Consider the following 12789-nt stretch of genomic DNA (forward strand, 5'->3'; position numbering starts at 1 on the left):
GAAGAATCTTAGCTGTCCCTTAGTGAGACTTTAAAGCAGTGGTGCCCAATACGTCGATCGCAAAGGTAGTGTGGGTAAATCGCATGGCATTGAAAAAGAAAAATGGCATTTGCCACTTGATTGCCGTACAGGTAAGCCAGTCTGAAATCTCATATTTTCTAACACGCAGTTCACCACGTATGCAGCTGATTACCAACCTAGCCTTCCAATTTAGTGTAAGCGCGCCACAGTTTCTCGCAGTCCACTAGCACCCCCCCCCCCCCCGCTCGCGACACACAGGGCCTCACCACATGACTTTGGGCAGGGGTGGCCCTGTAGGTAGATCACTTTGACTTGGTCATTTTAAAAGTAGCTCCCAAGCTGAAAAAGTGTGGGCACCCTGTTTAAAGCAAACATGATGATAACTCAGACACAAAGGGGGAAAGTACCCCCACTTAAGTTACTAAATAAATTACTAAATTAAAAGAACTGGGCGTCAAGGCTAAAAGACATACTGAAGCGAAACATCCGAGCCACGTCTATCAACAGTCTGTTGGAAGACTTTGTCAAAGCATCAACAAACTATTTAGCCCACCATCAAAGAGAGTGGCAGGGACGGCCCGTCCACACGGCGGCGTGCGTTGAAGCTTCAACGCTTCTGCCCATTCACTTTGAATGGGGTGATGTCTCGCTTTGCCGAACTGCATTGTGGTTCCGACGCTTCGCTTTGCTCGCTTCAAAAGTTGAGCAATCTTCAACTTTTGAAGCTTCGACGGAAGCGTCAGCCAATCAAATCATATGCCAGTACAAGCTCTAGCCAATCAAACCGCGTGTTTTTGTGTCCGGGGCGGGAGATTCATGTGGTTGGTTGTTGGTCGAGTTTCAGACACGCCCACCGGCAAGCTTGAACGCACGCCGCCGTGTGAACGCTGCGGGAGTGTGTGTGTGTGCGCGTGTGTGTGCGTGCATGTGTGTGTGTGTGTGTGTGTGTAAAAGTGTGTGGGATTTGCAGCTGCGTTCTCTTGTAAATATACTGTATTTAGTGCAGAGCCGTGCTCGTGCATGCGCTCCAATCTGTTGTCAACAAATCACATTACTCAGGCACCATATGGGAAATGTTTGATGGATTAATGGATGCTGAAAACAATGGGAAGTAATGGGGTCTGGATGAGTGGAGAGAGCATTAGTGATTGAAAGGTTTCTGGTGTGAATTTGTATGTGTCTCCTTTTGTCTCTTAAGAGGAAGTTTAAGCACTATGTTCCTTTGCTAAGTGTGTTACATTTCAGTTTTTTAATTGAGAATATGTATGACAACAGGTGGATAGAAGATCCATGCAAGCTAATCACAAACCCCGCTGTAGATGTGTTTTATGTGCAGTTTGTACAAAGTTTGGGAGTTTCATATTAGGATTTGTATTAGCAAATTGAGCAAGGTGGATGTAAGCGGAAATACTACGACTTTCGGCAGTATCATTGTTAACCTTCATATGCAAACAACAGGGTTTATTTACAGGGGGCAGAACAGGCAGGAGTACCAGTCAGATTTCCTCAAAATACCTGCAGACAATGGCACGACTTCAGAGCAAAACCTTAGCTACAAGTGTGTGTGTGTGTGTGTGTGTGTGTGTGTGTGTGTGTGTGTGTGTGTGTGTGTGTGTGTGTGTGTGTGTGTGTGTGTGTGTGTGTGTGTGTGTGTGTGTGTGTGTGTGTGTTTCAGGGAGAATCATTTGCATGCTCATTGCTGTGTCAGTGTGTCTTCCAGAAAGAGAGAAATCTCCATATTTATCACTGTGTGTGTGTGTGTGTGTGTGTGTGTGTGTGTGTGTGTGTGTGTGTGTGTGTGTGTGTGTGTGTGTGTGTGTGTTCCTTCTCTGGCTGAGTTGAAACACAGGTCTCTGGGCTGTATGTATTAGAGCTTAATTCTGCAGACCAGTCTGGCTCAGAATATCAATGCACACTCACCCTCACTCACTTTTACATATCACACACATATAGAAAAACACACACACACACACACACACACACACACACACACACACACACACACACACACACACACACACACACACACACACACACACACACACACACACACACACACACACACACACACACACACACACACACACACACACACACACACACACACACACACACACACACACACACACACACACACACACACACCACCAGGAGGTAACAGAATAGCATATACATAGAGGAAGAGGCCCTAAATACGTCGACATTTACACAAGCCGCATTTAGAAGCTGTAACGTTCAGTACACATACAAAATTATATATAGTAAAAGTTAATAACAAAGATATTTGTCGTGCTGATTTTTTATAAAAAAGGAACCAATCCATTAAAAAATACTATTTAACACCAATAAGACGAACACATTCATCATGCAACTGTTAAAAACTTTAAACACTGTATCAAATTATAACATTTCTGGATTTCTATTAAAAGTTGTCACATGAAAAATGACTTTTCAGCTTTTTTATTACCCTTTTGGACTTTTTCTTTCATATTATTTGAAGTTTAATAATCACCCTGTTACACAGATCAAGCTCCATTCATTTATTGTTGTCATTTTCAAGGACTTTAATCTGACTTGTTTTAATCGACCAGAGCTGCAGACAGTGTGTGACGATAACAAGAGAATATTTGGCCTTGGGTTTTACCTGAAAATAATTTTGTGGCATTCAATTTTTCAAGTGTGCTGAACATGAGATGTTGTTGTTGGGAAATCATTCTTGCACAAAACAGGTAAAAGCTTTCTGTGACCTTTCAGGACTGACATCCTCTTTCTCCCTCAGCAAATACATCCCTTCAAAGTGGAGGAATAGAAAAGCTGCATCTTAAGTTATTTATTTTATATTTTCCACAGAGCAGCAGGTGACAGGTTGACATTTCCAAATCAGAAACGTGGGTTGTTATTATGTGTTATCAGCAGTGTGTGTGTGTGTGTGTGTGTGTGTGTGTGTGTGTGTGTGTGTGTGTGTGTGTGTGGTGTGTGTGTGTGTGTGTGTGTGTGTGTGTGGGTGTGTTATCTGTGTAACATTAATGTCAATTTAAAAGTGTGTTGAGATAAGATTGTGGTTCTGTGTAAACTGCTTTAGGTTGTAAGTTTGTTTTTTTGTATAATTTGTATAGAAAGGTTAAAGTAATATTAAAGTGAAGGATGTTAAAGTATTAGTTTTTCTCCCAATAGCTCTAAGGTGCAAGACTGAACGATAGACTGAATAAAACCTACCTCCACTCCCCACTGAATCCCCATTTTTAGACCAACTTGCTAATCAGAATCAAATACATTTCCATTAAAGGTTACAAATGTTATGTTTTATGTTATTGAACAATGTGAAAATTAAAACAGCCATGGAAGGAAACTGTCTCAGGAAATACAAAATAAAACAAATAAACATATTCCTCAATGCTTTTTATTAAGGTTTGTTTCTAGTTTTATAAAATCCATAACATTGACCTCCACATGAAAAAAAAATGAATGAATGAAAATGTAATGCTAATAAATATGTGTTATTATTATAACAAAAATAAAAAATGACTGGCGTTTCTCCTTAAACTCTGTTTTGCAGAGATACTTATTCATTAATAGTAAGAATGTGCAGTATGTTAATACATTTTTACATTTCTGAATTGCAATAAGACTTCAAGGATGAGTTGTTTCTATGAACATGGAAAATTGAGACGAGATGAGTGATGTGAAATATTGGTAATTAACAGTAGAAGCATTTCAAACCACCTACACTTCCTTCTTAAAGAGCCATGTGAATCTCAAGTGTACTCTTTCTGTTATTTCAAAGGCAAATACGTCAATAAATAGCAAGAATTCACATTTTATTTTCAATCTAGATGTAATTGAAAGCATAGAAAGAAGAATATGTTTTCAAAGCTGACAGAAACAGCACCTCACGAAGAGATCAGGGTTACACATTTACAGATTGGGAGAAACGGCAGCAGTGAAAGCGTCACTAACACCTTCTTCTTCTTCTTTCTTATTTTCTATAGTTTATCATATGAAGTGTGTCATATGGATGAAACCGCAACGCCTCAGTTTTTATTCAGCCTGACAGGCTCCAATCTATTCGTGGAGATCCACTGATGACCGCAGACTATTCACACTCACACATGATGGAAAAATAAACTTGTGAGGTTAGCCTCAGTGCAGGCATCCAGGAATCAATAATCCTGAATACACGCCACTTAACTCTCCCCCGCTCCGCCTCTAACACACTCTCTATCTCTCTCCTTCCAGAAAAAAAATTTAGTCAAAGTCATCCCCCCCCCCCCCCATTCTTCTTTACCCTCCACCATGCTTCCAAGTACTTCCTGTTTCCAGAGATAGCGACAGGCATTAAACAACAACATCGGGCAGGAAATCAGAGATGTAACAACGTCTTCTGCTGCTGAATTATTGAACACTATAAAAGGCACACACTCCAATGCACACACACACACACACACACACACACACACACACACACACACACACACACACACACACACACACACACACACACACACACACACACACACACACACACACACACACACACACACACACACACACACACACACACACACACACACACACACACACACACACACACACACACACACACACACACACTGATATGAGATTGAATGCAGGGATACTGATGATGACTTTGATAAGAGATGGAAGACGGCATGGTATTTGTATCAAGTCTTCAACTGAGTCTTTGCATTAATTTCACAGAACTAGAGGACAGCTGGTTCTTAAGCAAAGAGCATCAAGACACAAATAATTGACATAATGACCACTTTAGATATTCCCTATCCTAAGGCAGCGGTTTTTAATGACTACTTTTCCCACAAAGGTTCATCAGAACTTAGTTCATGAGAACTCTTTAGTTCTCATGAACTAAGTACAGATCGCGTTCACACCGGAATAAATTCCTGGGGAAGGATTAGGCAAATGAAGCCGCTGACGTCACTTCTTCTTCTTCTGCTTTGGGTTTACTGGCAGGCCGCAAACAACTTCACGGCGTATGCTGCCACCCGGAGTCCCCGGCCGGAAGTCCCCGGAGTTGGGGACTGGCTTAGAAGCTGCTGGGACTCCCAGCAGCTTCTACTGAAGCCTTCCGAGTAAATCGCCAGAACGCCGACACCTCCTCTTCTCCACCGCTCCCATGTTTTATTTTGTGTTGCCGTAAGTTAGTCTCTCTGCGTTTGTGCGCTGGGCTAATGCTAATGCTAATAATGCTAATGCTAATGCTAATAATGCTAATGCGAGGATAATAAAATAATTGGGAGTTTTACGGGGCGTGGTTTGCATTCCGCCCAGCCAATCAGACATAGGAACCTTTTTCTCCCACGAAAGTACCTGCTCTCTAGCAGGGACGGAAAACAGAATTCAGTCAATTTAACCGATTTCATTAGGCTAGTTTAATTTTAGTTATGACACTATCTACTAAAAAGTAGTGCCTTTCAAGGGACCTCAACCCATCTGGGCCCTGGGTTGTTGTTTTTATATTGATTCTATAATTTAGGGTACATTTCACATCAACAAAACAGTACAAAGAAAGTGTTCTTTCTCAATAGAACAATCAGTGGTTCAAGTTAGTATATTCCTCAGTGTAACATATCCACTAGTTGCAAAGCTTAAACATTTTTTTATTTTATTTTATTTTAAGGGAAAGGATGTTTTCACTACTCAGTTTGTCAACTATGTTACGGACAAACTTGATGTCATTACAATCATTTGATTAAGTCCTGCACTTCAAGTAAAATCAAATTTGAAAGGCTCTTGAGTCTATTCTACCATATATCCAAAGATTTTTTAAAGTTTAAAAAATAATTGTATTAAAGTTTTGTTTTTTCATGTGATATGTTCAGCACTGTCATTAAGTTTAGGGATATTTTGTATTATAAAACTACCATACAGGCCATTTTGATAGTTTTAAGAGATGTCATGTAAAACTCCAACCTGTGTAGATATACATTATACTATAAAGCAGCAGTTTTCAAAGTGTGAGGCGCGCCTCCCCTGGGGAGCGCCAGAGAGCTTCAGGGGAGGCGCAGCGTGAGAAAAAAATAAAGAGAAACAGTGAAATCTAGCTCGTTAACTTCAGCTAACTTTATGCGAGCGGCAACATGGATCGATTTTTAGTGAAGTTACCTAAAGTGAGAGAGGAGACAGCGTCTGGCCACCCCAGTTGGCAGCTTTGTTTTTGAAATAAAAGTTGTGGCTCATCGGACATTTATCAGAGAAAATCCCTGATGTCCGAGTGCAAGTGAATGCAGCACAAGACGCGAGCCTTGTAACCCTGGCGCGAGCGAGGAAATGTGATTGGCGGCGATTTCAATTGAACGGGCGGCAGAAAACGAGAAGCATTCGGACCCAAGTACACGGAAGGAATAAGGTATTTGCGGTCTACAATGACAGAGAAGAGACTGTCAAGTTTGGCTGTACTCAGCATTGAATCAAAACGCACTAAAGCTTTGGATCTTAATACGTTTGTGAGGCGTTTTGCTGAACAAGATGGTAATCGCCGCATTCAGCTGTAATAGGCATGTCAACTTGATGCTCTGCTCACAGATGACTCGAGCATAAAAAACTGTTAAGATGATGACCTTACGTGTGTACATATATTTTTTTCTTTGTGGGGGTCTGCCCTGATAAAGTCAAATAAGATGGTGTGTACAACTACACTGCACAGACAAAAATAAGTAACCACTTTGATTTAACTAGGCCAGTAGGTAAGGGCATTCCACTGGATAATAATACCCCTGCATTATAGCAACAACAATAATAATAATAATAATAGCAATAATAATTGGGAGGGGGGGCGCGGCTGTTCTTATGTTCTCTGAGGGGAGGCTCACCTTCCCACACTTTGAAAACCCCTGCTATAAAGGATATCAGAAGCACTATTTTAGATATTTTAAATTTGAAAAAATGAGGTGCAACCAAGCGGCAAACTCTGGGGAAGAGCCGGGACGCCAATGCGGAAGTGCCACAAACTGCAGTTCATATATTGGCCGATAGGCGCTGACTGCAGAAAGGAGCAATTTCCATAGACCCCAATGTTAAAATGCCCAATTTCACAGCCTAAAAAAACATGTTTCTACCTATGGATCCAATAAATATTATTATGAATATAGTTAGATTCCACCTTCATGATTATGAATCTGTGAGTGAATTGTTTTCTAACACGACCCTTTTATTTATATTAGGTCTTAAAGTTTTTGCATAAATTAGGGCGTGGTCACATTGAGTGACAGCTCTGTCAAGTGACTGCTGCTGTTAGCTTCTTGTCTCTCTGCTAGGTGCTTCGTCTCCGTGAAGCTACAGGGACTCTGCCTGGTCAGTTCATCCAGGGAACACAACTTGACCCCGGCCGTGTTTGTTTGTTCTTCATGCTTATATATGGGACTATTGTGACTCGCTCTGCGGTTAAAACAGACGGTGCATGAATGCCGTTTTGTGGTAAGTGAAATTCGAGTACTTTATTTATGTGTTTATGATTTTAATCAGCTTCGTAATGAATGTTAAGGCTTGGGTTAGCGTGTAAGCGAGTGGTAGCTACATCGGTGCTAACGATGCTAATCGTATCCTCCAAGTTAACTTAAAACCATAGACCGTATATATAAAGGTTAAAATGAAATAGACAAGTGTTAAGCGTTAAGTGAGATAGTACTGTAGAACAAAAGGCTTCTGTTTGAGGTTGATAAAATAAGGTCATCCTTGTAACTTAGAGAGATATTTTATTATGTAGGTAGGAACTGTATGCATCGCTAAGGTTAATTTAAATTGGCTATGCTCAAGTATGTAGACAAGCTAACGTCGAAGTAGTGTATGTGAAATCAACCTCACAATAAGATGTGTGTATATTACAATTATTAATGTCATATTTCAAGATGATTACTTAGATATTACAATATGGTTGGTTGAGCTGGAGTTCATTATTGAGCTTACAAGTTAACGTCACAGTCATCTGAAGAACGAACCCAAACGTTGTTGTTTTTATTAATTGCATTACCAAATTGGTATCAAATAAACAGTAACACAACAGCATTGGTAACACAACTTCCAAAGTTACAGTAAAATAAAAAGGACCCTGACTCCGACAATACACAATCCAACATGTTCAACAGAAGAGAATAAGTTATATTGTTTGTACACATGGTTCTTTACATATATATCTGTTTGTTTAAAGTTTCCAGGTGATGCAGACAGGATGGACCAGAGAGTGAGAGACAGAACTGGACTCCTCACAGCAGTGAACTTCAGCACAGGTACAAATACTCTTTTTTCATACTGTACAAAGAATCAAGAAAGATATTGGTTTAAATAAATGAAGTATTGACTTTAATACACTGCTATACATTCCATTAAACAATACTAAATACTAGATCACCTACACATCAGTGAAGTTGAGGGTTTTTTCCATGCAAAGGGTTACATGTTAACAAGCAATATTACTTTGTCAGCTTTCTAATTTAAGGTATTGAAGGCAAAGCTATTAGTGACAACTGCTATTTATCTCTCAATATTGTCTGTAAAAAACGTGGTAAAAGTTATGATTTCAGTGAGACAACAGAGCAAGCTTCTACAGTTGCACTAAGTTTTGATAACAGTTAAATATTATTTTGATAATAAAATATATTTCAATGTTGATGAATGTCATACTGTTCATTCATAATCTGATTGTCTTTGTAGCTCACTGTTGAAATAAAATAAAACATTACAATTACAAAATAATTATATCTACAGCCCCTAAACACAAGCACACCTCTTTCATAAATAACACACTTGTTCTGCAATAATATGTTTTATGTTTCCTGTAATTTTTGTTAGGAAAGGACATGCCTGAAAGACACGACTCAACATTTTCTCCTTCTCTGAGGGTCAAGAAGAACATCCAAGAGGAAAATTAAAAGCTGATGTTATGAGATTTTAAGACCAGTACAGGACATTCACTAAGAAACTACTTTTATTGTGAAAGCTGATCGAATGCACCTATTTCCACATCTACACTCCATCAGCTGATTCATTCTATTTGCCTCACTTCATGAGCTTCACAACATGTACCTTGTACCGCAGAGTTTGCAACGTCACAAATAAATGGGGCCAATCTTCAGTCAGATGTGAATGTGTAATCTAACATTTTCAGTAAGAATAATGGACAAAAGGAGTGCAAATACAAATTCAATTTATTGAAATCTGAACCAAAAGTTAATCAAACATGTTTTAAATAAAAAAGCACATATGGACAGAAGGTGTAAACCTATTAAATGTATAAGTAAACACATTTAGTCAAATAAAGTGACAGACAAGGCCTGTGCAGGTGGTATCAGCTATGCCCAGCATGGGCTCCTCCATCAGGCCTGGTCCTCCTCGCAGAGGAAAGACCCTCAGTCCTCTCCAAACCAACAGACTGGACGTCCATCACACGGAGGTTTCTCCCTGAAGTCTGCAGCTCTCTGGACACCACGCTGTCTCAATCCGTCCACACTGAATATGAGTGGGGGAAAATGAAAATAATAAATGCTTTAGACAATAAGAAATATAAAGTTGACTGTTGAGTTGCTCAGTTTTTTTAGATTGTCAATACTATTACTGTATAACTAATATCCCAGGTTAAGAGGCACCTTCAAATAAAGATTGGTCTTTAAATACATTTTGTCTTTTGAATTGTTTGTCTAAAGTCAAGGATCTAGAACTGGTACTTATAGTTTTAATGATACAGTCTGGTTATAATGCTGTTTGGAGGAGGCCTCACAGGTAAGAGCACTAACTAGCTACCATCAAATGTACCTTAGCTTAACTTAAATGTATTAAACGTATAATTAAGTGATAGCAAAATATAAATAACTAATGTCATGCAAACATATTAATATTTGCTTGATTCCAGTGTTGCATTTAGCACATTGCATACAAACGTTAAGGGATTTTAAGATTCTGAAGTATTATGCTAAAAACTCAATAACTTAGATTATTATTTATAGTTTTGCTGAATAGTTTCATGTCCGCTTACCTTAGAAACGTAAAATGTGACGGCAGTGTGCAGATGGGGAAGCATGTTAGCTTAGCTTCTTAGCTTGAGCTAGCTCTGTTACTTCCCAGCTGGAGGCAGAAGGTCCCGCCTCGGCTCCGCCTCTTTGCCCTTATTTGGAGCAGGCTGGAGCAGGCGGGAGTTAGACTCAGACGTCACTGTCGAGCCGTTAGTGGCCGACTCCGCCTACTAAGGGCTTCTCGGCAACTCTGCAGAATCCTATGGGTGACGTCACGGACCCTACGTCCATTTATATATACAGTCTATGGGTGCAACATAGTTGACAATGAAAGTCAAACATTTGACGCAAATAACATAGTTGACTGGACATATTATTAACCATCAGCACTATGTTCATTTCAAGGCAGAAGTGCAAAATTCCATTGATAATGATGTGTAATGACATCTACATGTCATACAAATTGTTAACTAGGTTACCTGTCAACTAAGTTACTACAGTTATTACAGTACTGGGTAACTTAGTTGACAGGTAACCTAGTTGACAATTTCCCTATTTTGACCCATCATTTCAATGGTAGGCCTTGTCTGGATGACCACATGTCATTTTCTTGAACAGGTTAACATCACATTTGAACATATAATTGAATTAAAATCATTAAACAATTGTAAACCATAACAATGTACGTAACATTGTTGATGGTCAATTAATATACTCATTGACAATGTGCTATTATACATCAAATATTGTAAAAAATTAGAGGACAATCACCACAGTGTGTTCAAAATGTCTGCCAAAGAGGAACATGGCATCATGTGATGCTGGTGACATGGTATTGGGACAAACCATTTTTGAGTTAAAGGGGGGAGTTCTGTTAGTAACATAGTTGACAGAACTTTTACGGACATTCATATATTAAGATATTTAAATTATTTAAAGGAGGAAATCAATGAAAAATATGTTATTATTCTTTAGTATTTAGACTTTTGAAATAAATGAATAATTTTTTTTATTTACTTTAATGGTTTTTATTCATTATTTTGAAACCAAGACACCCTCAACTGAAAAACGGACATAGCAAAAACTGACAATTTAAGAACATCATGACACATTTCAAGCTAAATAAAGCATAGGATGCACATAATGTTTGTGTGATATTATAACATGCTTTCCAATAATAGGCAAAATATGATATTTTTGAAGAAAATAGTTAGAATAATTATAATTATCATCAATGGACATCAATGGACATGGAATGTACCCTAAATTGTAGAATCACTAAATATGTCATTTTCCATCCTCCATGGAGAGCACCTCATAGTAAGCACATCGTTTACTCTCCATTCATTACCTAAATATACACTATATTAACCTATATTCCACCATAAGGCAATCTATTTTAACCCTTTGATGGCCTTCTCCCTGAGTTTCAGTCTGCTTACGAGACAAACTTGCCCATTTCCACCTGGATGATGGCGTTTTTAAGCTGGACCTCCAGCAGCAGGGCGTCAGCCGGACCTCCCTCGCTGGCCTTGTTGACGTTTGGGGAGAATATCCGAGGCATCCCCATGTAGCTACCCACCACCACTGTGTCTATTAAGGCAGTGGTTCCCAACCTTTTTTGTCTGAGCCGCGGTGCTGCACCTCCTGATCGGAGCAGAGACACACGTTCACTAAGCGGAATAACAATATTCTGTCACAGAGATCTGCTATTTTAGAGTAAAGTCAACACATATCGACCCTAAATAAAGTCTATATTAAGAACGAAAAATGTTTTAACATATGGCTTAAACCAGGGATGGGCAACTTGGATGGTGGTGGGGGCCACATAATTTATGAACTGGCCACCAGGGGGCCGCAGATTCACTTGGAACACAGACACACACAAATTACATGTATTGTATGTAATTATTAACAAATATACTAAGTCTGACATCTTCATTGACATTTTACAATCTTTCAGGGAACATCCTGTAATAAGCTCACTAAACAAATATCAGTTCACAGAAATGTTATTTAATTTTTACAAGTGGCATGTTTGTATTGAACAGGCTATTTAACAGTGGAATAAAACTATTTTAAACTATTGGAAAGCACGGAAAATGTGTGTGCATCGAGATTAAACATTAAGATGAGATAAACATGAAGTCATGAACACTAACCCAAACATGAACCTAAGACACTTGTAGCCTGTCTCTGCTGACGCACAATAACACAGACACCTGTCAACCCGCACTCTGCTGTTCCTCAGGGCCGCTCCCCCTCCCTCCCGCTGAAATTATGAATGAAAAGTGTATAGTAATCATAGATCACACGGCAGGGTCCGTGACAGTTTGTTTTCATCTGATTTCAAATAAACAAAGTCTTGGTTTTTAGAATATTAAACTTGTTTCGCCAAATTCATATGATAAATACAACTTTGAAGCTTGTAAAGGCATAATTGCAAGCGGCAACTTAACGTCACAGCAGGCATAACAACAGCCGGTGTTTCTTGTGAGTGTTTCCCCGGGAAACAAACACAATACACACAAACGCGTCACAGATTATATCGTGGTTTTGGCTGCCGAACGAAATCATGTACGCAGCTCGCGACGTAACTAGGAGTCTAGTGGACGGTATCAGTACTACAAGTAAAACAAATATTCTTTTTAAATTTTTTTTTATTAATTACGTTGTTTATAAATTAATCTGAGGGCCGCAAAAAGAGGAAGTGGGGGCCGCATGCGGCACCCGGGCCGCCATTTGCCCATCCCTGGCTTAAACAAATGACAAATGAGCGAGGGTGATG

At 39.3% G+C, this 12789-nt stretch overlaps 1 protein-coding gene across 1 annotated transcript in view; it reads right to left on the bottom strand.

Annotated features, from left to right (window-relative positions):
• LOC117486878 (exostosin-1) overlaps positions 1-12789 on the bottom strand; it is a 308682-nt gene that overhangs the window by 69715 nt on the left and 226178 nt on the right. The gene's annotated exons all lie outside the window — the stretch shown is intronic.

This window comes from Trematomus bernacchii, unplaced genomic scaffold (genome assembly GCF_902827165.1).
Source record: "Trematomus bernacchii unplaced genomic scaffold, fTreBer1.1, whole genome shotgun sequence".
In the NCBI taxonomy this organism is placed as follows: domain Eukaryota; kingdom Metazoa; phylum Chordata; class Actinopteri; order Perciformes; family Nototheniidae; genus Trematomus; species Trematomus bernacchii.